The sequence below is a fragment of the Cnephaeus nilssonii genome (genome assembly GCF_951640355.1).
Source record: "Cnephaeus nilssonii genome assembly, chromosome: X".
NCBI lineage: Eukaryota > Metazoa > Chordata > Mammalia > Chiroptera > Vespertilionidae > Cnephaeus > Cnephaeus nilssonii.
The window spans coordinates 113,708,940-113,736,661 of NC_137071.1; the positions used below are offsets into that span (position 1 = coordinate 113,708,940).

A 27,722-nucleotide genomic window follows, 5' to 3' on the forward strand; every position below is an offset into this window, starting at 1 on the left:
TCAGAGAGAGGAAGGGATAGGGAGAGAGATAAAATAATCAATGATGAGAGAGAATCATCAATTGGCCACCTCCTACCGGCCCCCTACTGGGGGTTGAGCTCACAATCCGGACATGAGCCTTGACCAGAATCTAATCATAACCTCCTGATTCATAGGCCAATGTTAAACCACTGAGCCACATCAGCAGGGCTTATCTTACAATGAACAAAACTGAATTTATAATTAGAATAATACATTATTCAGAACAAAGATTGATTTGATGTAGACTTTTCTTGTATGTGTGTGTATAATTTTTCTGAAAATTTGTATAATAACATATTATAACATTAACTTTATTTTTTATTTTATTTGCATACTCATTAATAGGGTAATTTCTGGAAAAATAATAAAGAGCTTCATCAGTTTTCCAAAGAACTCTATCTGCATCATTCTCATCAATGTTCTCTTATTTAACTATTAAGTGGTCTATCTTGCAAGATTCACATTTATCATTGGTTTCATAAGTAATTTTAATATCATTTTAATTCATTTTATGAAATTTTGCATATTTTGTAAATTTTACAATTTAATTTTTGATGAATTTGAATATATCTGTGTTAAAAGATTGGATTATAACTAGGGAATAATGAAAGCAGAGGCATGTTAGTATTTAACATGGAGGATTAATTAAGTGGGTATACATTTTATGTAGTTAGTTTATTAGTGAATTTTTTTGCATTTTGATTATGTTAACTTCTCAAGAAACCTTTTAACTGCTGAGAGTAACATGCTAAATGCCTGGTTAGCAAGGATCAGCTTTACATACTTGGTGGGGTTTTTGTGTAAAAAGAGATCATGCCTAAAAAGTGTTTATCATGGGGTCTGAACCACAGTTCGTTGTAATAGCTACCACTATTAAATTTCAACAATCCTATATAATCCTATATAATAAAGATGTAATATGCAAATGGTTGTTATGCCATGAAGCATAATGACTGACCACGTAACGAACAGATCACGGATCAGCAAGAGGGTGTGCAGTGAGCTACAAGTGGGCGGCAGAGAGCTACAGGAAGGGGCAGGGCAGCAAGCTATGCGGGGTGGTTGGGGGGAGCTACTGGAGGGTGGCAGTGAGCTACTGGTGAGCTACTGGTGCACGGATTTGTGCGCAGGGCTACTAGTTTTGTTTAATAAATGTGTATTTTATCATATTTGTTCAATCTTTACACTTTAGTATTGTGGGGGCAGAAAAATAATTTTCTTCTACCCTTCTAAATTTTTCTGGCTGGAATAATAATCAAATTAACATGAAAAAGATTAACAAGAGAAAATGACCCAAAGGAAAAATGTATATGTATATGGGAGATCAGTAAGAATATGAGACCTATAGACATATTGGGCAGTTGAGGTTTATATGCCATTCTAGACTAAGGAGAGGTAGGCGGGGGTCTGAGACTTCAAAGGGAAAGTAGGCAACTCACAGGTAGATGAGAAAGAGCAAACATGTAGTAAACAAATTCTTGCTTGGCCACCCAGAACAATGAGACACAGAAGGGAATCCAACAGATAGACTTTGCTTAGCTTCTCACTGTGTACCACACTTAGATCATAGTATGATGCCAAGGTGATAGCTCCCTTCCATTAAGTAGGTTTTTCTATATAAAGGGGGAGAGTCAAAAGTTCTTCTTGAGACTTTTGTTTCTTAAAAATAACCAGCTTAAAATAATCGATATCCCCAAAAGGCATATTTTAGGATGGCAAACTCTGCTTCCCCTCAGTTTGCATGACTTGATCAAATTCTTTAGGGAAAACAGATTTAGATAAGAAGACAGAGCAGAACATGAATATACCAAACTCAACCAAGAAATATAAAGTACACTTTCCATTGGAGATATGATATGGTTGCTTCTTCACCTTTTTTAAAAAAAGACCTTTATTGAAAAGCTGGTTTTAGAAACAGCATCTGGATACTTAGCAATAAAGATGCATCCGTTTTTGGAAACCGAAACTCATAGAAGGGCACTTAAGATTATGTTTTCAATTCATGGATAGAAGTAAAGAGAAGTATCAAGGTAATAAAATGGAGTTAGAAATATATTGTCCAACATACTATCTATGAGAAACTAAAATAAGCCATAATATTTTTTACTTTCTTTTAAATGGAAACAGCTCTGCTTGAACTTTTGATATAAAAACATTTACTATACTTACTGCAATTCTAGGGGTTCACACATGGCCTGCTGTTATCTAACAAGAAGAGGTTGAAACAACTGGAAACATGAATTTATGGTTCTCAGGAGATGGAGTATATATGTGAGGTGTGTTGACTTGAATTTATATTTCCTGTATATAAAAAAAATACAATACATTAGAACATGTAAATGATTTCTTATATTGAAAATGTTTTTCTTTTTTTTAAACATTTGATTTCTCTCTTTTTGCAACAGGTTTGCCTCCAGAATACAAGTGTCTTGAAAACCACCACTCAGGAAAGGAAAAGACTCATATCAACATAGTTGTCACTGGATTTGTAGATTCCAACAAACCTATCACTACTAGCAAAATCTGATCTACAAACATGGTGGGATTGCCAAAAGAACCACTGAAAAATTTGAGAAGGAAGATGCTGAGATGGGAAAGGGCTCCTTCAAGTATGTCTGGGTCTTGGATAAACTGAAAACTAAACGTGAGCGTTATCACCGTTGATATCTCCCTGTGGAAATTTGAGACCAGCAAGTATTGTGTGACCATCACTGATGCCCCAGGACACAGAGACTTTAGCAAAAAACATGATTAAAGGCACACCTCAGATTGACTGTGCTGTCCTGATTGTTGTTGCTAGTGTTGGTGAATTTGAACCAAGAATGTGCAGACCTGCTGGCTTAGACACTGGGTGTGAAACAACTGATTGTTGATGTTAGCAAAATGGATTCCACAGAGCCACCCTACATCCAAAATAGGTATGAGGACATTGTTAAAGAAATCAGTACCTACATTAAGAAAATTGGCTACAACCTTGACCCAGTAACATTTGTGCCAATTTCTAATTAGAATCATGATAACATGCTGGAACCAAGTGCTAATATGTCTTGGGTCAAAGGATATAAAGTCACCCATAAAGATGGCAATGCCAGTAGAACCACATTGCTTGAAGATTTAAATTGCATCCTATCACCAACTGGCCCAGCTGACAAGCCCCTGCATCTGTCCCTCCAGGCTATCTACAAAACTGGTGGTATTGGTACTGTCCCTGTAGGCCGAGTGGAGACTGGTGTTCTCAAACCTGGCATGGTGGTCACCTTTGCAGTAGTAAACATTGCAACTTAAGTAAAGTCTGTTGCTGAGCTGGAGAGCATTATGCTAAGTGAAATAAGTCAGCAAAAGATAAATATTGAATGAACTCACTCATTTGTGGATTATAATGAGCAACATAAACTGATGAACAAAAATAGATTTAGAGACAGAGAAGCATCAATCAGATGCTCAAATCTCAGAGGGAAAGTAGGGGAGGGGTAAGGGGGAGAGATCAACCAAAGGACTTGTATGCATGCATATAAGCATAAGCAAAGGACGCAGACAACAGGGGGTGAGGGTGAGAGCAGGACTGGGGGGAGGGGGACAATGGGGGAATAAGGACACATTTGTAATACCTTAATCAATATATATATATATACTAGAGGCCCGATGCACAAAATTCGTGTGTGGGAGGGTGTCCCTCAGCCCAGCCTGCACCTTCTCCAATATGGGACCGCTCGAGGGATGTCCGACTGTCCATTTAGGCCCAATGCTACCGGGATTGGGCCTAAACGGGCAGTTGGACATCCCTCTCACAGTCCAGGACTGCTGGCTCCCAACGGCTCGCCTGCCTGCCTTCCCGATTGCCCCTAACCGCTTCTGCCTGCCAGCCTGATCATCCCCTAACCACTCCCCTGCCAGCCTGATTGATGCCTAATTGCTCCCCTGCCAGCCTGTTTGCCCCTAACTGCCGTCCCCTGCAGGCCCGGTCGCCCCCAACTGCCCGCCCTTGCAGGCCTGGTCCCTCCCAACTGCCCTCCCCTGCTGGCCTGATTGCCCACAACTGCCCTCCCTTGCAGGCTTGGTCCCTCCCAACTGCCCTCCCCTGCTGGCCATCTTGTGGCAGCCATCTTGTGTCCACATGGGGGCAGCCATCTTGTGTCGGAGTGATGGTCAATTTGCATATTACTCTTTTATTAGATAGGATAGAGGCCTGATGCACGGGTGGAGGCCAGCTGGTTTACCCTGAAGGGTGTCCCGGATCAAGGTGGGGGTTCCCTTGGGGCATGGGGCAGCCTGGGCAAGGGGCCTGTGGTGGTTTGTAGGCCAGCCACGCCCCCCAGCAACCCAAGTGGAGGCCCTGGTATCTGGGATTTATTTATCTTCTATAATTGAAACTTTGTAGCCTTGAGTGAAGGCCTGGGCTGGCCAGGGTGTGCGGAAAGCTTGGCTTCCTCCATTGCTGGGGAAACCCAAGCCTCCTGCTCGCTCAGTGGCCACAGCCATCTTGGTTGGTTTAATTTGCATACTTTCTCCTGATTGGCTGGTGGGCATGGCTTGTGGGTGTAGCAGAGTGATGGTTAATTTGCATATTACTCTTTTATTAAATATTGATCTCAGAAAGGAAAGGAGAGGGAGAGAGACAAAGAAATATCAGTGATGAGAATCATTGATCAGCTGCCTCCTGCAGGCACCCTACTGGGGATCGTGCCCACAACTCAGGCATGTGCCCTGACCAGGAATCAAACCATGAGCTCCTGGTTCATAGGTTGACACTCAACCACTGACCCATGTCAGCTGGGCTGCACCATGAAGCTTTTAGTGAAGCTCTTCTTGGGGACAGTGTGGGCTTCAATGTCAAGAACCTGTCTGTCAAAGATGTTCACCATGGCAATGTGGCTGGTGACATTAAAAATGATCCACCAATGTAAGCAGCTGGCTACACAGCTCAGGTGATTATCCTGAATCATCCAGGCCAAATCAGTGCTTGGATATGCACCTGTGCTGATTGTCACACAGCTCACATTGCTTGCAAATTTGCTCAGCTGAAGATTGATTGATTGCCATTCTGGAAAAAAGATGGAATATAGCTGAAAGTTTCTGAAATCTGATGATGTTACCATGGTCAATATGGTTTCTGGCAAACCCATGTGTGTTGAGAGTTTCTTAGACTATCCTCCTCTGGACCATTTTGTCATTCGTATCATGAAACAGACAGTTGCTGTGGGTGTCACCAAAGAAGGCAGCTGGAGCTGGCAGTCACCAAGTCAGTCCAGAAAGCTCAGAAAGCTAAATGAATATTATCCTCAGTACCTGTCACCCCAGTCTTAATCAGTGGTGGAAGAAAGGTCTCAGAACTGTTTGTCTAAATCGGCCATTTAACTTTAATAATAAAAGAGTGGTTAATGATTACAATGCATCATAAAACCTTCAGAAAGAAAGGAGAATGTTTTGTTGACCATTTGGGTTTGTGTGTGTGTGTGTGTGTGTGTGTGTGTGTGTGTGTGTGTGTGTGTCAGTTTTTAAGTTATTAGTTTTAAAAATCTGTACTCTTTAATGGAAATAACTTGACCAAAAGTTGGTCACAGAATTTTGAGACCCATCAACATAAAGTTTAATGATAAAAAATGTTTTTGATTTCTGTGAGCAACTGCATCACCTTGATATTTTATTTTTTAAATATATTTTCATGATTTCAGAGAGGAAGGGAGAGGGAGAGAGAGATAGAAACATCAATGATGAGATAGATGCCCCATACTGGGGATGCCCTGACTCAGAATCGAACTGTAACCTCCTGATTCTTAGGTGGACACTCAACCACTGAGCCACAACTGTTGGGCTTAGCTTGGTGTTTTAAAAAAGGATTTTGAAACATTAAACTATTGTGTGTTATTAACACCAACTTGTAATCACTGTGGTTTGGTTTGCTTCCATTTTATAATAGAAAATATGTAGATCAGGTTTTCTAAGTGTCAGACATCAAGAATGTGTCCCTAATAATTTCAGACTTTGATAATATAACATATTTGTCATTTATTATATTCTAAATGTATTATGTGGGCTAAATATAATACTTTCTTCCCACATTTTAAGTTCTTCTAAGTGGCCTGATAATCAAATTGACAGAGACAGATTCACAGGAGAAAATCAAAGTTTTAATTCATTCACACGAGGAATTCACATAAGCATAAAAATTCCTAAGACAGTGAAGCAACACTGAGTATATATGACCTTTTGGACAAAGAAAAAAGGGAAGAGGAAATGAGGTATTAGATTTCAGAAGTGAAAATGGATGATTTACAGGTAGTTGAGAAAGAGTAGAACACACATAGTAGGCAAATTATTGCTAGGCAACTCAGAAACAATGGAATGAAGTGGGGGGGGGGTGGGAGAGTATATAGCTTATAGCCGCCTGCCTGAAGCCTTCTTATTTATCATTCTTAATCCAAATTAGGCTAAGGTGAACATCCTAAGATTTCCTTCCTGAAGCAGGATTTTATCTCTGAGTTTTTTGGGCAGGAAAAGGGGGAGGGTCAAGATTCTTTCTGAGTCTTCTGTTTCTTAATAACCAGCTTAAAATCAATATCTCAAAAGGCAGCTTCAAGGTTGTGAGAGGAGTTTTTAGGGGTAAAATAGGGAGGTTTATGGAGTTTTAGAAATAAAGAGGGTCCATGGAGGAGGACTGAAAAGTTTGGGGGCTGGGATATACCAAAAAGCATACATTCACACAGAGAGAGAAGAGATGCCAATGCATAAGGGGAAAGGAATACACCCATTCACAGAAGATAAGGGGAAAGCCACAGGGAGTAGAGAAACAAAAGGGAGAAAGAGGAAAACAGATTTTCACAGGGGATAGTGAATTCTACCACAGAAGGGGGAGAAAAAAAGGGGACCCCAAGTGGGGTTTGAGCTTTGAAGCTGCTATAGTTACCAATCAGATGGGATATCAGACACAAAGAACTGCAACCTTTATAAACCTTAGAAAAAAAGGTGCTTAGTGGGTCACTCCTTTGGGACCCCCTCCCTACTTGGGAGTCTGTGCTTGTTTTCCAATAATTTCCACCTTTCTATATACTACCTTTTTTCCATGGCTTCATTCTTCAAATCCACCTGGAAAAGAACCCAGGAAAAGAAATCACCTTTGCATCCTGCCCAGAGGAAAACCGCACGTTTCAGTTTGGTTTCTGAGTTTCAGTGGCAAAACTTTGGTCCCATTCAGTATATACTATTCTAAATGAATAGAATTTTAAATAGTTCATTATCAAGATCAGACTTATCAACTAAGGCTACATCTACATGATTAAAGTACTACATGACAAATACATATTGTCAAATATGTTATATGTACTTCAAGAACATAAAATAACAAACCATAGTCTGAACCATTTTAATATTAAAAAGTATCAACATAATACCAAGGACATTCCACAAATCCTCTGCATAATGACACTCAAGAATAACTGGAAAATGTAATAAATATGTTTCTTCAATATCAGTTTTTGGGAGTGGGGTAGAGGGGGGGTCAATGGCTGGGGGATGGGACATCTGTAACACTTTCAATAATAAAGATAAATAAAAATTTTAATAAAATGGAGAAAAATCAGTTTTCCCTCTGAAATATATATATATATATATTTTAGAGGCCCAGTGCACGAAATTCGTACACAGGAGTGTGTGTTCCTCAGCCCAGCCTGCACCTTCTCCAATCTGGGACCCCTCGAGTGATGTCTGACTGCCCATTTAGGCCCAATCTCGATAAGATCGGGGCTAAATGGGCAGTCAGACAACCCTCTCACAATCCAGGACTGCTGACTCCCAACTGCTCGTCTGCCTTCCTCCCTGATTGCCCCTAACTGCCTCTGCCTGCCAGCATAATCATCCCCTAACCACTCCCCTGCCAGCCTGATTGATGCCTAACTGCTCCCCTGCCAGCCCTAACTGCCTTCCCCTGCCAGCCTGGTCCCCCCTAACTGCCCTCCCCTACATGCCTGGTCCCCCCCAACTGCCCTACCCTGCAGACCTGGTCACCCCAAACTGCCATCCTCTGCAGACCTGGCCCCCACAACTGCTCTCCCCTGCAGGCTTGGGTCCCCCCCAACTGCCCTTCCCTGCAGGCCTGGTCCCCCCAACTTCCCTTCCCTGCAGGCCTGGTCACCCTCAACTTCCCTCTCCTGCAGGCCTAGTCCCCCCCAACTGCTCTCCCCTGCAGGCCTGGGTCCCCCCCAACTGCCCTTCCCTGCAGGCCCAGTCGCCCCCAACTTCCCTCCCCTGCCAGCCTGGTCACCCCTAACTGCCCTCCCCTGCTGGCCTGATCACCCACAACTGCCCTCCCTTGCAGGCCTGGTCCCTCCCAACTGCACTCCCCTGCTGGCCATCTTGTGGTGGCCATCTTGTGTCCACATGTGGGCAGCCATCTTGTGTGTTGGAGTGATGGTCAATTTGCATGTTACTCTTTTATTAGATAGAAAATATATATATATATATATATATATATATATATATATATATATATATATATATATTTAACTTCCTCTCTCTGTGCTCAGGCTTAAGTCTTCAAATCACTCTTAAATATTTTCTTACTGAAGAGACTTAAAGACAACAAGACATTGAAATCATTACCTTGTTTATCACAAACACTGATTCACCCCTTTCCCTTCATATCCTATCAGTCACCAATCCCAGTGTATTCTTTTTTTTTTCTGCAATATCCTTCCCTTTTGTCCCCTCTGTCACAACCTTTGTTCAGACCTTCATCACTGCTTCCCTGGATGGTTGCCAATGATCTCTTAACTAATTTATTTGCCTTCAGTCTTTTGCCATTTGATGATCAGTACATCTTAAGCAAACAAACAAACAAAACAAAAAGAAACACTATTTTACACACATTGCCTTTTATTTGAATCCTTCAATGGCCCCTAATCGACTAACAAGTAAACCTGTAATTCCCCAGTTTCACTTAAAAAAAAAAAAAAAAAAAAACTCACCCAAGGACATGTTTTTTGTTTTTTTTAATTATTATTATTTTAAATATGTTTTTTATTGATTTTAGAGAAAGAAGAAGGGAGAGGGAGAGAGAGATAGAAACATCAATGATGAGAGAGAATCATCCATCAGCTACCTCCTGCATGCTCCTACTGGTGATTGAGCCTGCAATTGTGGCATGTGCTTTGACTGGGAATCAAACCACTGTAACCTCTTGGTTCATGGGTTGGTGCTCAACCACTGAGCCACACTGGCAGGGCTTATTGTTATTGATTTTAGAGAGAGAATAAGGGAGTGGGAGAGAACAAGAGAAATATTGATATGAGAGAGAAACATTGATTGGTTGCCTCCTTCATGCACCTGGATGGGGGATCAAACCCAAACCCAGGCATGTGCCCTGATGGGCAATTGAACCTGCGACCCTCCAACCAACTGAGTCACACTGGCTAGGGAAGCCTCTGTTTCACATTTAATGTCTCCCACAACCTAGTCAAAATCTTCCTTGTATTGCTCTGCTTTTCAGGAATGCTCTTCTCTGCTCTTTCTGCTCATTTAACTTCTACACTATCCTCAAACCCTGACTGAAAGCACAAAGACTCTGTGAGACTTACCTATTTGCACCATTCCATTGTGTCCTCCCTTGTTACATCTTAGCAACTTTAGGTGGTATTGTCAAATCCTACTGTAAAATTACATTTCTTACCTGGTACATTTGTGGAACTTTGTATATACTTACTATATAATTTCAATACAAGTACTTATTATAGGAACACAAGTAGTTTAGAGACTATATCTGACAATTATAACTGTCAGACTGTTGATGATTTTGACCTCTATAAAACACTGATACAGTGTGTGTCCTTTGATTCTAGGAAATGTACTGAAGTTCAGAAATGTTTTTCATGGCACTGTGTCAAATGCATTTCATGGCACTATGTCAAATGTCTCTCTTTTCTGTTTTGTTCTTTGTAATTTCTAGTGCAAGCTGGAAAGCTAAAACATTATTTTATATATTTCATTCTACCAAGCAATGCCATAACCTTCTTTCTTTATTTCCTATGCTGCATCTTCCTTGCAGGCAAAATTAGCATGGGTTTTTTATGCTTATCAATAGCATCAGTACAGTCTAACCAAAATTACACTCCTCTGATGCATAGAAGGCTCAAAACAGCTCTGCAAGTCTTATAAATAGTAGTGATTGTGTTTTATTATAATTTTCCCATTCCATATTGATTATTTAATATCCAAAATCTGCAATGAAAGTGAATCATTTAAAAGTATGCTGCTGGTTTGATGCATGTTCACCATTTTCTTTAAATATAGCTTGGTGTAAAAATTTCCATGAATTGTCAAATACACAATATTGCAATGAAAAAAATCATTTTCTCTGTGCTGTTAAGATATTGTTTCCTCAGATTAGAACACTAGAAGTCTAGCTTTTTTTTCTTCTTTTACTTCATAAAACAGTGAGAACAAAAACAGGACAAAGCCCATAGCAACAAGATATTTCTTTTACCATCTGTTTGATTTATGTCAAATTTAAACTGCTTGTATTTTAGAAAGGAATCTGTTTTCTATCTTCAAAAGGATGCAATCCAACATCTCTCAGCTGCTAATTTTTAGCACTTAGAGGTTCCCTTGGGCTGCTGTCAACTACAACTTATTGCATAGGTACTTTTCACTAAACTCATTATAAAGTGATTAGCCTCTAGCAAGATCGTGCAATGCTACAGCCTGCTTTCATTATATGTGGCTTTGCAACTGAATTTTGTACTGTCAAATCCCATCAGATAGTGAGTATAGAAAGACTCCTGGGATTGAACACATAGAATTTTGAGAAGGATCTTGTCAATCCTCTCTTAAACTATACCTTTAAAGAAAAGATATGCAAGTACATACACAAGCACACACATATGCAAAATATATGCTAATACTACTTTAGAATAGATGCCATCTTTAGCTAGCATCAAACACATTTTAAACATCCTTGAATTATTTTTCAGCTTATGCTTTAAATCCAAAAGCTAATTAAGCAGCTTTGCCTTGATTTTCTGAACAGTTATCATTAATATATGTAAGAGTGCTGCTTTTTCATTAGCACATTTAAATTGACAATGCTTCTTGCCTTAGTGTAACAGAGTTAGTTAGTCAATACTTTTGGGTCCAATAGGCTGACTCCATTTCTGTAGTGAAACTAAAATTAATCTGATTATGTAGAGGCACAGTTTATTAGAAGTTGGAGGTTTATTAAGTTATTTATTTGCAAGACTCCCTAACAATGTACATTATCCCAGCTCCCAATATTCACCAGTGCCTGAAACTAGCATTACATTGTGATACCAAATAGTCTGTACTAGAAGCTACATCAGCTACATTGTCCCTCACTTATTATAAGGTTTGGTCATTATCTAGCTCATATTCCTGAATGGTCATGGTAGGGTTAAGTTCATGACACTCTTGTAGAAGTTTTCAAATATGAAAGAGCCACTTGTACAGTGCCTGTGAAAAACACATACAGAATTTCCCATTTCAAAAACATTTATGTTACAACTACCTCATAAAGGATAATTCAAAATAAATAATCTATTTTGAGTATAGAAGTATAAGTAAAGTTATTACATTATTTGCTATTTTTTGTTGTTTAAGCTCAATTAGTACTTATTCTATAGATGAGAATGATAGTTTTTGAGTGAATAGATTATTTGCATATGGTTCATCATTGATGACAGTATCAAGATCCTCCAGTCATCTCTATCAGGGACCTAGAGAACCTGAGTTATGGGACTGGGCCGTGGGAAGACTTGCTCACAAAGCCAAAGGACTGTGCCTGGCCCTGCGACCTGAAAGTGAAGGTTTCTGCTGACAGTCTGGAGAAACCTAGGTTGTTCCAGCCTCCACCTGGGGCAAACCAGCCACCTCCCTCCCCCGACCCCACCCCCAGCACTGCATCAACCAGAAAGCCCCAATACTGGCTAAGGAACTTGAACCTGCACTTTCCTGTCCCTGGGTCCCAGCACTCCATCTGAGATTTTTTTTTTAATTTATTGACTTTAGAGAGAGAGAGAAGGGAGAGAGAAATTTGTTGTTTCACTTATTTATGCATTCATTGGTTGATTCTTCTATGTGCCCTGTCTGGGTAATCAGCCTTCAACCTTGGTGTATGGGGTTGATGAGCTAACCAACTGGGCTATCCAGCCAGGGACCATCCGAGAATTTTTAATATTTTGCTAACAATTTTCCAATTACAAAGCTCGAGTGGCATGAGGTTGTGAATAGCTACTCCCGGAAGATGGAGGAGATAAAAACAAACATTCTTTTCCCAAGAGGTTGAATTATAGATTTAACATTGGCCTCGATGAAACACAATGAGTAGTAACATTTCAGTGCAGAGGAATGTCATTTGAAAAGTAAAATAACCTTGAATCAAAAAAGAAAAAAAAAAACACTTTACTTCAAACTTGAGCTTTCTGCTGGGCTACAGTAATTTCATTAGCTGAGCTAGTTGCACTTTAAAGTAGATGAAAATGCAAAAAGTCTACAGCATGGTTACTTGCTGACTGAGAAATACCACTGATACTTGGAGACAATTGAATTGGCATACATATGTAATTTTATTTAAATAATGATAAGGCTGGTAATTCCCAAGGAGCCCATTCTGTCTGCCTAAGAAAGTTGCTGTTCTGGGATTAATGAAAGCAAAAGTGTCAGGAGTCTGGGGAGAGAGAGGGAAAAAAAAAGTACTTTGAGTGTTTTTGCAGGACAGAGAGAAGGAAGAATTCTGCACTAAAGTATCAAACAATGTTGTGATTTTTATTTTTTATCAATCAGAATTTCCACAGAAAGCTTGGGGAAATGATAAAATATGTGCTCTATTAGGTACTCTTTTGGACCTAATGGACTCCATAGTCCAGGGGACCATCCCAAGTTTATCTCCTATCAGATCTTTATGGTAAGATCAATATTTGACTATGTTTTTAAGAATGAGACTACAAGGCGAAAATAATTTTGGACAATCTGTCCCCTGAAGATTAAAGAATAAGAAACCTCTCAACAGCAATTATCTATATTTTTTAAGAGTAAAGCTTGGTTACCAAATATAGAGAGAGGGAAACTGTCCTCAGGGCATGATTTTTCTGGCACCAAATCTACCACTTTGGAAAATAATACCTTAATTGTCTTTTGAGGCAATTGTTTTGGATTTGTTCTTTTCTAATAAGCCTTATTCATTTATTTTAAATTTAAAACTTTCTCAATAAAAGTGATTTAGAAAATACAGGATAGATTTACAGTTGTTCGTATGGGAAATAATTCAATAATTAATAAATGATAATACAAGAATAAACTCTGGCACTAGCCAGTTTTGCCCAGTGGATAGAGCATCAGCCTGAGGACTGAAGGGTCTCGGGTTCGATTCTGGTCAAGGGCACGTGTCCGGGGTTGCGGGCTCGATCACCAGTGGGGGCATGCAGGAGGCAACTGATCAATGATTCTCTCTCATCATTGATGTTTCTATCTCTCTCTTCCTCTCCCTTCCTCTCTAAAATCAATAAAAATATATTTTTAAAAAAGAATAAACTCTGAGTTTCATGTACTCACAAAATGTAAACCTACTTTTGCCCCTCCCTGTATTTTAAATGGCAAATAATTATTCATCGCCACATGCAATGTTATTTTCCTTTTATATAGCTCTTATTTCTTCTTCAAGAGGTCTTCCTCACTCCAATATTGCACAACTAATTACTATTACTTATGTTTTCTTTTAAGATTAGTTATTTATGAAACATTTAACTCTATAATCCATGTTTTGGTGACTGGAGATAACTGACTATATAAAATTGGGTAAACAACTAACCAATTGCCCTAGTACAATTTATTGGCCAATCTCTTTTTTTCTAATATAGTGCTGCTTTTATAAATTACTACATTTGTATTTACATTGGAGGCTATTTGGGAACTATTTTTTTCATGTCTTTATATTATTTTTTTAATATTTTGTATTGATTTCAGAGAGGAAAGGAGAGGGAGAGAGAGAGATAGAAATATCAATGATGAGAGAGAATCATTGATCAGCTGTCTCCTGCATGGCCCACACTGGGGTTCGAGCCCCAACCGGGGCATATGCCCTGGCCTGGAATCGAACCATGACCTCCTGGTTCATAAGTCTATGCTCAACCACTGACCCATGCTGGCAGGGCTATATTCTTTCATTAGAAATAAACTGTCCGAAATTTGTTTTTAGCATTGTAGTGTACTTTCTCCGCTATTCTAGCAGTTTATTATTCTACATGCATGTTAATTTCACTCTAACACCCTTTCACCCATCAAAATAATCATTGTTATTTTTCACAGCAATTATCCATAAACTAATTTGGAAAGTATTGATATCTTTACAATATTGAGAAGTTTTGTTTTTTTTCCTACTGTATAAAGGGTACAACCACCCCCTCCTCTTGATGCTATTGCTTAAGGTTAAAGCACCTTTTCTCCTGCTCTTCTATGTTTAATTTTACAGTCTCAATTTAAATGTCACCTCTTCAGTAAGGAATCCCTTCATTGATCACCCAATCTAAAGTACCTCTTACCTCCAACATCTATACACTCTGGATCACATCACCCTGTATTGTTTCTTTTGTAGCACATATAACTTTTTAAAATGAGCTTAGTTCTATGTTTGTTTACTTGCATATCTCCCCAGACAAAATATAAAAATCATGACAGAAATTATTTTATTTGTCCTTTTTCCCACTTTTTCCCCATCACCTAGCACAACACCTGGCACACATCGATGTTTAATAATTGCCTGCTGAATGAACAATGAGTGAGTGAATAAAGTCAGCTCAGAGAAAACTCATTCTGCTTTATGTTGGATGTAAGTTCTACCAGTCCTGGCAATGCTACCAAGGATTGTTGTGTAGAGTCACATGTGGTATCTAGTGTAGTGCTGTCCAGATTTCCAAATGTGCCCCATTCCCCAAGCTAGTCTCCATTATTGACACTATCAAATCACAATTGTGATATGACCTTTTGTGACACCCTTCAATCTTTTCCCACTGCAAGTTATTTAAAGAAATCTTTCAAGGTTTGTATTGTTGTGGTTCCTTGGATGCAAGGGATTCCCTGCCACTACCACCATCTTTTCTTTCCATTTCAGTTGGATTCTAGAAAAGGGGTAAGACATCAGTTCTTGGGCCACCTTTCTGGTAAGACCAGCTATTAATTGCAACATTAAAATTCTTCTATATTCCCATTTATTTTTATTTTTTTAAATATTTTTTATTGATTTCAGAGAGGAAGGGAGAGGGAGAGAGAGATAGAAACATCAATGATGAGAATCATTGATTAGCTGCTTCTTGCATGCCACACACTGGGGATTGAGCCTGCAACCAGGCATATGCCCTGACCAGGAATTGAACCATGACCTCCTGGTTCATAGGTCGATGCTCAACCACTGAGCCATGCCGGCAAGGCTATCCCCACTTATTTTTTCCTGTTTATGTGATCTATAAAATTTTTGCAGGGCATTTTTTTAAAATGTCCTACGAATGTATTTCTCTTGATTCTTCTTACAGTTCTACTTACTTAAAAATATATTTTAAGTTTATTTCATTTAGTGAATTAGAGCATTTGAATATTAAATGTTAACATTTATTTTTTAATTTACTACATTTTCCTAGTTTACTGCAGTCATTGACCTTGAAACTAAACATTTTCCCCAAATTAGTCATGTCTTTCAAACTAAGAGGTAAAATATTTGTTCAGCTTAGGCAATTTTCTCTCTAATGATCTTTAGTTTTTGCTTCTATTACCTCATGTCTGTTCTCTTGTAAAATTCTTATTTCATGTGTATTGATTCTTTGTTTTTGTTTTTTTCTTCACAATATCTGCCATATTTTCTCTTACTTTTTTTGCCAATTTGCAATTTCCTCAAAATTCTGGATGAATTTCTTGAATCTGTAAGCTACTTTAAAATTTTAATTATTACCTTACATAGTACTAACTTTAAAGTTTATTTTTATTTTTAAAATATTTTTATTTTTAGAGAGAATGGAGGGGAAAGAGACAAAGAGATAGAAACATGGATGTGAGAGAGAAACATCATTTGGTTGCCTCCTGCATGCCTCCTACTGAGGATCAAGCAAGCCTCAAAACCTGCATGTGCCCTGACCTGGAATCAAACCTGTGCATGGGTCAACGCTCAACCACTGATTGGGCTCCTTTAAAGTTTTAAATTTAAAAATCTTACTTTAAAAAATCTGTGCATGTGTGTGTCTGTACTTAAGTTCAATTCATCTCTTATGATTGCTTGTTTTAGCATTTTATTTATTTGTTTCTTTGTTTATTGCGACCAATTATATTCTTAAATCCAGTTGAAAAATTATATAAAACTTTGCTAATATTCTTCTGTTATTTGGCATACCTATATTTACCAGTGAGGTATCTCTTATGATTCTTGATAATTTCTTTTTTTTGAATTGGAGTGTATTTTCACATATTGGATGATTTTTTTCTCTTTTTATTAAAAAAAAATTCTCACATCTGAATAACTATGGTTGCTCATTACTTTGGCACAGTTAGTAGAAACTGAGATAGGTTCTACAAGAAATTGAGATAGGTTCTACATGAATCAGATCTAGATGCAAAAAAGGGAGATAATTATAATTACTGTACATTTATATTGTTAGTGTCTTTATAATCTGCAGGAACTGAAAAAAATCCAGAACCCTGAACAGACTAAGTAGGAAACTTTGCCACTGTGCTACTTATTCAGTGCAAACAAGCCTAGAAGCAATCCTACAATAACCAGCTTCCCTGTACAAAAAAAAAAAAAAAAAAAAAAAAAGTCATGGCAGTCTTCAGCCTTTTTCTTAGTGATGCTGCCTGTAGCCTTGACCTTTGGCTTCTAGTAAGCCATGTCAGTTAAGTAAATTTCACTTCTGCTCAGGTCCAATTGTAGGTCTAGATGCTGTGCTTGAACAGAGATTAGGTAGCTTTAATGTGGTGTGCCCTTCAATGATCTTTGGCACACTTTAGTAGTTCAGCCTTCTCCTTTACACTTTAAGAAGCACCACTGGAGTTCCCTCACTTTATTTCTGAGACTTATTTTTTTTCCCCACAGGTTGCATTTTTCTGTTCAGAGCTCTATTCTTTTCTTTACCTGGTCTCTTCTTATTTGAACTAACAGGAGATCCTTAAAGTTTGTGGTACATTGATTGGCAGATTTCCATCCTGTTTTTATAGCTTTAGTCTTTTTTAGTGGGAATATGGAGAATTACTCTTCCTTCACTACAATTTTTATTGGAAGGCATTTCTTTCACTTCTTCTAGGCTTCCCTTCTAGTTAATTTCTTTTGAAATCTTAGAATTGTTAAGAAAATTATGGAATAATGCAGTAAATACTTATATTACAATACTAACATTCTGGTTTGCTATTAAAATAAAAGTACCCTGGCAAAGTAACCCATTAAGGCATTATCAGACATTGTACTCTTTTAAAAATTCAACAAATATTTATTCATAAAAGTAAATAAAATGGAACCCCTCCCATAAGGTGCCCATGAAAATGAGTATATTTGTTGTCATTTAACAAGAAGAGGGAACTAGACAAGGGAAATTTTGTTTTTGTTGTAGTTAAGGATTATTAAAAATAAATGTGATATTATGAACAAGTGTATAAACAAGAACAAATTCAGTTCAACTCTAGTTAAAGATTTTTTACCAGGGCAACATGAGGATTCTGAATCTCCAAATCAAGGCACACACACACAAAAAATAGGGTTACCAAAATGAAGACTAGAAAAACAGGGATTAGAAGGGAACCAGAAAGACACTGTGCTAACACACAGTATTACCTAATGTTAGATGAACTTCTGTTTTTTTTTTTCTTTTTTAAATTTATTTTTATTTATTTCAGAGAGGAAGGGAAAGAGAGATAGAAACATCAATAATGAGAGAGAATCATTGATGGGCCACCTCCTGCATGTCCCACACTGGGGATTGAACCCACAACCTGGACATGTGCCCTGACCAGGAATTGAAGAATGACCTCCTGGTTCATAGGTGTCAACCACTGAGCCATGCCAGCGGGACTGTTTTTTCTTTATGGCATGAGTTGTTATGTTATTTCCAGTACTAAGATTAGGGTGTTTCCTTAAAGGTGTTCCAGTTAGTATTTGAGCATATACACAAAGATGAATACTCTAGTGGCAAGAAATCAATGCAGGTCCAAAGTAGTTATTTACCTGCTGAATAGAGATTTTCTGTTGCTTCCCATGTGGCTGTCCTCCAGCAATGGTGGCTCAGGTCCTTCTCACACTTCTACTATCTCTGAGTAATTTCTGTCCCATCTTTTCTACTCTTTCGTCCTCTTCTTTTTCTTTTTAAGGGCCCATGTGGCTGTGGATAAAACTAAACTCACGGGAGCCAGTGTGGCAACCTTTCAAACTCAGAGACCTAAAGTAATCACATAGGATGGTCTGAAAACTTTTAAATTGAAAGCAGATTATAGTGGGTAGTCATGTCCTAGGATAGAATCTTCCTTGACAAAAGTCAATTTTTATCTTAACGGAGCCTGTCTATTTTCTTTTGCATCTATGATAACATACCTTTGGAATGTCAAGGTAACTTCCCTTTTTCTGGAACCTCTGGGCACAACAACCACACCAGAGTAGAGACCACAAATCCCTTCATTGTCATTGTTATCATGTTCATGTTAATTATTGACTGTTAACTATCCTGTACCCACCTACTTAAAAGATAATATGTCTATCATTTTACTTTTTATCCAACCCCAGAAGTCTCCTCCTTTGCTTTTCCCCACTTCCCTAATCTATCACCAATGAATTTCATGTAACCTCTTCCACCTCCTCCTTTGATTGTAATGTATAAAATAAGGTGCAAAACTGCCATTCCTGAGAGCATTTTCTCAATCAATTGAGATTTTGCTTCCTGGCAATTGTGGACAGTTTGTAGACAGCTCAAAGAAACTCACAAGAATTCTCTACAGGTTTGAATGTTTTCTATGTTTACATGGATACTCCAGGATCCATGATAATTTCCCTATCTTAAAGTGAACTGATTAGCAACCTTAATTAAATCAGGAAAGTCCCTTCTGAACCTAGGATTGAATAACCCGGTCATGGGAACCTTAGGTAAAGGGCATGTTTAGAATTCTGTCTACTGCCAAAGTATATAGGGAAGACTTTCATAAGGGAGAGACCCATGCTTCCTTGCCTTGGTAGCTCTCTTCTTAATTCACTGCTATTTGTTTTTACACATTTTTGGATTTATAAATATTATACATTGGCCAGGCTGACTTTTTAACCTTGATCTGGCTGTACAAAAGAAGGAAATTCTTTTTTCCCCCAAAACTTTAAATGCTGATCAAAATGAAGTCCTGGAAGTTATCAGCCTTTGTGTTTTACATAATTTCTTATGATATGAAGTGCACAAAAAGCCCTATTATAATACCACTGCAAGTTAATCATGAACAGACCCTTTAGAATTCTTAGAGATGCTCATATTATAGAGAAATGGGGAAACAGAAATGTCACTACTGGCACCTGAAATGGTACAAATCTCCTGGTAATGAGAGAGGCAGCTGCTTCAATACATCTTTTTAAAGTAAAATGTCCCATTGTGCCTTGGAATCCCTAACTAATTATGGTGAAGAACTGGAGTTTGCTGTTTTGTACAATTCAGAAAAAATGATCTTAAACAACAAGTTATATGTATGACCTAAGGAAAATTTACACTAGAGATTTAAAGTGATCTATACAGCAAGCCATATTGTCAATTAGTAGTTCTGAAAATGTAAACATTCAGACTAATGAGTTTATTTTTAAATTATAGATCTCCAGAAATATAAGTACATCACTGAAACATTTCCTTTTTTGAAATATTTAAGATTTAAAATAAGTGTTGAGCTTCTTTAGACAGTATAATATAATTCATAGAACATAAGCTTTGAAGTCAGATAAAAATGGGCCCAAACCTTGGCTTTCTCACTTAGTAAATGTATAGTATTACAATTTACCTAATATTTCTGTTTCACTTCCTTTATATATCAAATAGATATAGTGTTACCTACTTTGAAGCTGTTGTGAGGATTATCAATATGTTAAATTCTTACTCAGTACCAGACACACAGTAAGTGCTATAATGGGAGTTTATCATTATTTGCCCAAGCCTATGCAACATAAGCCTTGGTTGCTACTAACACATGAGGTGAATGTTAAAAGTGGTACTATAATATGATTATGTCCTCCATGAACAATGAACAAGCCATTTTCCTTCTCCACTGCCTCCTCCCCACTGCTGCTCTAAATACTATTGAAAAAAAATTTTTTAATTATGTCTATACCACTCAATCTATATATTTGCCAAAAAGATAATCAGTACCCTCCCCCCCTTTTTTTTAGTGGAATTCTAATGACATCAACACTACAAAAGGTGCTAAAGTTTGATATAAATGAATGTGACCAATATTTTCAGAAACCTTAACTAGCTAAATAAACCACTTTTGGTTTCAAATACATAAAAATACTATAGCTTACCATTTGTTTGTTTGTTTGTTTGTTTGTCTGCTTTTTTGTTATGCTTGAAAAAAAGGTTACATTTTCAGCATGTGAAATGGGAGCTTTGGTAAAAGAAGTAATTTCTTAACACTGAGGCATGGGATAAATATTGGTATCAAACTGTTAAACATTTTGAATGTTCTTAAAACAGCAAAATCCTTCATTAACCTTGACTTCTTTGAATTTGGCTTTGTCTGAAATTAGAGTTATAAACTGTATTGTCAGGATTTTTGCCATTCTGTGAATTTATCATTTAGTTTTGTTTTTATTGAACAGGAGAACATAGCAACAAAAGGATATGTTATCATAGAATGTATATATGAAAGTAAAGGAGATAATGTGGGGTAGATAGAGAACTCCGAAAAAGAAGATCCTTCACTTTTAGGACTTTCTCCTATGAAGTTCCTACCTTTGGATAAGTTATGTGAGCATCATGAATCTCACTTTCTTCAACTGGAAAATAGAAGTTATTCCTACCCTGCTTAATTCATAAGCCAGTTTTTAAGATCAAATGACCTAACAATCTGTGAAGCTGTTTTGTAAACTATAACATTCTAAATAATATAAGCTGTTGTTATGTAAATCAATGTGTGCCTTAATCATACTTTAATTGAATGCAATCCTATAAATGCGTAGAGTATTACTTGTGCTTACAGTTTTGTTAGATTCTTAGAATATCATAAAAAGTGAAGTAAGAAAAGATCTATAATCTTGTAAACTATCTGAAAAATCTATAATAATTAGAAATACATTAAATAGAACAATCCCACCCCATATACCAATCAAGTATTCTAAAAGGAACAGGTATGTTCACCTTAAAAACTTTAGCTTTCTGACTTCAATATTTGCAGGCTGTTTTGTTATCTTCTAATGCAGGTAAAATTTGCAGAAGTTTTGACTCAGCTGATTAAATATCTACCTAGACATCAATTCATCCCCACAACTCTTTAGTTAAATCATGTAGTGTTTTATTCTAAAAAAATAAATAACTGGATCTTGCATCAAAGAAAAAGGGAACATTTTCAAGGGGAGATCTCCTGAGGCTCTTCTTAAAGTTGCCACTGATCAGCAAACTCAGTGTTCTATTATTTTAATATTTTCTCGAAAACAAGAAGAAAATTGTGGTCTTCTGATGCTGCATGACTCCAGATTTGTTTTGTATGGCTCACAAAAGGTATTTCTGTGCAATTAAGAATGCTTACTGTATAAATATATGAAATTACAAAATGTTGTGATGCATGTAAACTTCCTCTTTCTTTCCCTTTGTTTGCTTTTATAAATGTGTTTACATGTACTGTCTTAACAGCTAAGTTAAAAAATCACTATTCAGCTAAATGCAAAATATCTATTTAACATGACTAAGGCAGTTGGCAGATGAATAGTGTGGAGCAGGTTTTCTAAAATTGCTCAATTTCCTTTGGACTACAAATGGTTCATATGCATTTAGGGAAAACTAACCTAAACCACATTGAAACCATTGGCTCTGAAATATCCACCAAATCCCAGAATGGGGATTTGGAAGTCATTATTGACTGTTTCTTATACAGAAGAGACCAACACATATCCTGTGTTGTGAAACCACATAACATCTGTACTTGGAATATTCCATGCAGTTGCAATCACTGGATTACAAGAAAGACAAAGAAAGAGTAGGAGAAACTCAAGTCACCACAGAATAGGAGATGTTACCATAGAAGAATAATGTTAAACTAGGAATTTCCAGTTAAGTGTTATTCTCTAGGTTCTTGTTTTATAAAACCAGGGGCAATGTTTAAAATTGAAAAACAGATATTTTTAGGACCATGAGAAAGAACAATTTTTTCCCCTCGGGAGATTGCATTGCTTAAAAAAGATAACAAGAATGATGGAGTAAGACAAGTGTGAGTGATAGTCCTAGCTCCAACACCTACTGCTGTGTGACTCTAGGTAAGTTATTTTGTCTCTGAATCTCAGTCTCATCATACATAGAATGAGGATAATTATATTAACTTGTTTTGGAAACCAATGAGATACTATTATTTCAGACCCATTTAATGGGAAATCACAAAATTGAATGTAGCACATGAACACAACCTTTTAAAATCCATAAGAAAATATAATTTAAAAAATTCTCAAAAACATTAATTTGAGGGTAGATCTTATGTGCTTTTTATTAAACTTGTTTTCATAATATAATCCATATATAATTTTAAAATAAGTTAGATAAACATTTAAGAAAATATCTGGACATCAATCTCAAGACTTGTGGATCATTTTTGATGCTGTACATGTGATGCCCACTCTCACCACTCCTCTTCGACATAGTACTGGAAGTACTAGCCATTGCGATCAGACAAGAAGAAGAAATAAAAGGCATCCAAACTGGAAAAGAAGAAATAAAACTGTCCTTATTCACATATGACATGATATTGTACATAGAAAACCCCAAAGACTCCATCAAGAAACTACTAGACTTAATAAATTAATTCAGCAATGTAGCAGGATAGAAAATTAACACCCAGAAGCCTATGACTTTTCTATACACCAATAATGAACTCACAGAAAGAGAAATTTAAAAAGGCAATCCATTTACCATTGCAACAAAAAATGAAGATACCTAAGAATAAACTTAACCAAGGAGATAAAGGACTTGTACTCAGAAAATTTCAGAACTCTGAAAAAAGAGATAGAGGAAGACATGAACAAATGGAAGAATATATCATGTTCATGGATTGGTAGAATCAACATCATTAAAATGTCCATACTACCCAAAGCAATCTATAAATTCAATGCAATCCTCATTAAAATACCAACAGCATACTTCAAAGACCTAGAACAAATTCTCCAAAAATTCATCTGGAATAAAAAAAGACCCCGAATAGCTGCAGCAATCTTGAGAAAGAAGAACAATGTTGGAGGGATTACAATACCAGATAACAAGCTATACTACAAAGCCATTGTTCTCAAAACTGCCTGGTACTGGCACAAGAACAGACATATAGATTAATGGAACAGAACAGAGAACCCAGAAATCGACACAAGCCATTATGCTCAATTAATATTTGACAAAGGAGGCAAGACCATACAATGGAGTCAAGACAGTCTCTTCAATAAATGGTGTTGGGAAAACTGGACAGATACTTGCAAAAAAAATGAAACTAGACCATCAATTTACGCCATACACAAAAATAAACTCAAAATGGATAAAAGAGTTAAATATAAGTTGGGAAACCATAAAAATCTTAGAAGAAACCATAGGCAGTAAAATAGCAGACATTTGTCGTAGCAATATATTTAATGATACAGCTCCTAGGGCAATGGAAACTAAGGAGAAAATAAACAAATGGGACTACATCAAAATAAAAAGCTTCTGCACAGCAAAAGAACCACCAGCAAAACAACAAAGAAAGCCCACTGCATGGGAGAACATATTTGCCAATGTTATATCCTATAAGGGTTTAATCTCCAAAATTTATAGGGCACACATACAACTTAATAAAAGAAAGACAAACAATCCAATAAAAAAAAATGGGCAAAGGACCTAAATAGACAATTTTCAAAAGAAGACATACAGAAGGCCAAGAGACATATGAAAACATGCTAAGTCACTAGCATGAGGTTCTTCAGTAGATGTTTATATAAGTGTAATCTAATGTGAGTACTGATCAAGAAGATTCTCTGGAATGCAGTGAGGAAAATTTAGGTCTAGGAAACAGAGACAAGAAGTGGGATATCCGAGTCTGGCAATTATTAGTGTTCTGCCTGTCAACATTTCACCAGGCACAAATTGAATAAGGTGAAAAGTTCTGACCCCTAGTTGCTCCTCCTACTCATCCTTATCTTATTGCTTCCTCCATTTGTCATCTAATTTCAAAAAGATATATTTCCTGCCTCCTATGATTAGTAGTTAAGCTTATGAAGTTCCTAGAACTTATACCATTTCACATGACTCTAAATTCTCAGTATGTGTAGCTGATGAATAAATTTACAATCTTCTACATACCGTATATAAGTTCTAAAAACTTGCTTTTTTTTGAAAAAATATTTTTTTTCTCCTTGACCTACATTAGAATTTTGGTTGCAAATCATTTTCATATTAGAAGAATCCTCAATGAATTATTGATTTTAACTCCTGGCATATATCTAGGCAAATACCTTATATAAATTTATTTCACTGTTGAAAATGAGCCTTGCAGCAAATCTTTATGTATTCACTCTCCAATTTGTATATTTTATAAACTCTTATTTTGGAATATTTGTTCATAAAAAAGGAACACTTATAATGTCAAAGCTTGTTATTCTTCATACAGGATATTTAGTCCTTCACATATATTTACTCGTCATATTAACTGTAATATGTAAGATACAGTGTGTTGTGGAAAGATTTGGGGTTGGGGACGTTAAAATATTTTAATTAAATAATACCTTCCCATTTACTCCAATCATAGGACTTTCAAATTTTACTAGCTGAATAGTTTCCTCAATTAAACCTATCAATAGCATTCTTTTCTTGTTTTGCTCAGATAAAGCATATCAATTTCACCCTCTGTAGAAAATATTCATTGACATGCCTTAATATATTAGTGTGTCTTTTAGGAATGGCCTTTTAGACACCAGATTGAGACACATGCATTAAACTCAGTTTAACAACAATATGAATTGTATTTGCCAGGAATACAAAAATATTTTAAAACCAAAGACCAAAAACATAAAAATACAAAAACAAAACAAAAAAAGAGTACTATACTTTGTCAAAAAAGTTGTCATGTTATATGAACAATTTTTATGGTTTAATAAAATATGTGTGGCAACCAGAGTTTTTGCCCATAAATATTAGTTTAGCTTATTTCAGTATGGAAATGTTTTCAAATAGAACTTATCTCAGCTAAGGGGCTAGGAGGATGCCTGATAGAGGTAGGGAATAAGGGTATTGCATTGAGTGGAATATACTTTTGATCTATAGCCAATTTGGTATATAGATGTTTTAGCTTCTAGCATATTCTGTGTATTAGTGCACAATGGCTTTATCATCAAACAGCTAGGGCATATTCTGGGTAGAGCAGAATTCTGTAAGCTTGTAGAGTAGATTTATTTCATGTATACATCAATGGTGATATCAGTGTAGGTCAAATGTCCAACAAAGTTCAGAGAGTTGCTTCATTGCCAATCCAGTTTAATGCTAAACCCATTAAAAATAATATCCAAGGGAAAAGGGGAGGATGAAATATCCTTCTTTCCATGAGAAAAATTTGTTCTTTCATTCTTCATAAATTAGAATTACCCATGCTTAGAGAAGGTAAAAAAAAAAAAAAACATCTCATCCCAAGCTTACAAAATTCTAGTGTATGGCCAAAGGAGCCTTTTCCAATTGGGAGCATTACCTAATGATGACATCAGTCATGTAGATATTTTAAAAATGAGACATATAAACTGTTGCATTATCAAAATATAAAAATAAACTGTGGTGTTATTTGTCCTAATCCCTCTTTCTTTAGGCAAAACCATTCACAATGGATGATTATCTATTGTCTTAAAGACCTCAAGTAGCATATATTGCATTTTAGTATTTTATCCATCTTTTCCGTCTGTCCAAAAAAAATCATATTTCTCATTTTTACTTAAGTGAATCTCTTCTTGTTTGATAATATCTGAACATTATTCTAAAATATTATTTTCTTAGAAGGTTTTTATGATATTATGGATGGTAATTTAAACAGCCCGTAACCCTTCATTCTATAAGCTAAACAACCCTAATTCCTTTAACATTCCTAAAATAATATATTGGTTATTGTAGCAAATATTTATGTTATTTACTGAGAAAAATCACCAGTTTTTCAAATCTATTAAAATGTGCAACCAAAGTTTCACATAAGGTATAAAGAAATTAAAATATCCAGAGCAAAGAATGGACCTAGAACATGGGTTATATAGGTAAACTAGAGGCCCGGTGCACGAAATTCGTGAACGGAGGGGGGTTGTCCCTCAGCCCAGCCTATACCCTCTCCAAAATGGGACCCCTTAGGGATGTCTGACTGCCCGTTTAGGCCCGATTCCAGTCGGACATCCCTCTCACAATCCAGGACTGCTGGCTCCCAACTGCTTGCCTGCCTGCCTTCCTAATTGCCCCTAACCGCTTCTGCCTGCCAGCCTGATCACCCCCTAACCACTCTGCTGCCAGCCTGTTTGCCCCCAACTTCCCTCCTCTGCCGGCCTCGTCACCCCTAACTGCCCTCTCCTGCAGGGCTGATCACCTCCAACTGCCCTCCCTTGCAGGCTTGGTCCCTCTCAACTGCCCTCCCTTGCAGGCCGGGTGCCTCCCAACTGCCCTCTCCTCCTGGCCATCTTGTAGTGGCCATCTTGTGTCCACATGGGGGCAGGATCTTTGACCACATGGGGGAACCTATATTGTGTGTTGGAGTGATGGTCAATCTGCAGATTACTCTTTTATTAGATAGGATAGAGGCCTGGTACAGGGGTGGGGGCAAGCTGGTTTTCCCTGAAGGGCGTCCCGGATCAGGTGGGGGTTCCCTTGGGGTGTGGGGCGGCCTGAGCGAGGGGCCTGTGGTGGTTTGCAGGCCAGCCATGCCCCCTGGCAACCCAAGCAGAGGCCCTGGTATCTGGAATTTATTTTCCTTCTACAATTGAAACTTTGTAGCCTGGAGTGGAGCCAAGCCTGGGCACCCTCCGAGGCCAGGCAGCCATTTGTGTTGGGGTTATAATTGAAACTTTGTTGCCTTAAGCGGAGGCCTGGGCCCGGCCAGGGTGTGGGGAAAGCTTTGCTTCCCCTGTTGCCGGTGGCAACCCTGGCCTGCTCTCTCAAGCTCCATTCTGCTGCCATTTGTTTGAATTTGTTTACCTTCTGTAATTGAAACTTTGTAACTTGAGTGGAGGCTTAGGCCTGGCCAGGGCAGGCGGAACGCTTGGCTTCCCCTGTTACCTAGGAAACCTTGCTCTCTGTAGCTGTAGCCATCTTGGTTTGGGTTAATTTGCATACTCACTCTGATTGGATTGTGGGAGTGGCTTGTGGGTGTGTCGGAGGTATGGTCAATTTGCATATTTGTCTATTATTAGATAGTATAAGTGGTAGATCTGGTCACCAGGGTGATGAAATAAGCTAGCAAGAACTTTAATGAAAAAAAAATTAAACAGCATATAGTAATCCTACATAATAAAATGGTAATATGTAAATTAC

General features: G+C 37.4%; 1 pseudogene across 1 annotated transcript; it reads left to right on the forward strand.

The window, feature by feature from the left end:
- Nucleotides 1-970: 970 nt before the first annotated feature.
- LOC307095418 (elongation factor 1-alpha 1-like) lies at nt 971-5,291 on the forward strand (annotated as a pseudogene). Its single transcript has 3 exons — nt 971-1,019; nt 2,427-3,315; nt 4,792-5,291. The product of its transcript is annotated as an elongation factor 1-alpha 1-like (transcript).
- The last annotated feature ends 22,431 nt before the right edge of the window (nt 5,292-27,722 follow it).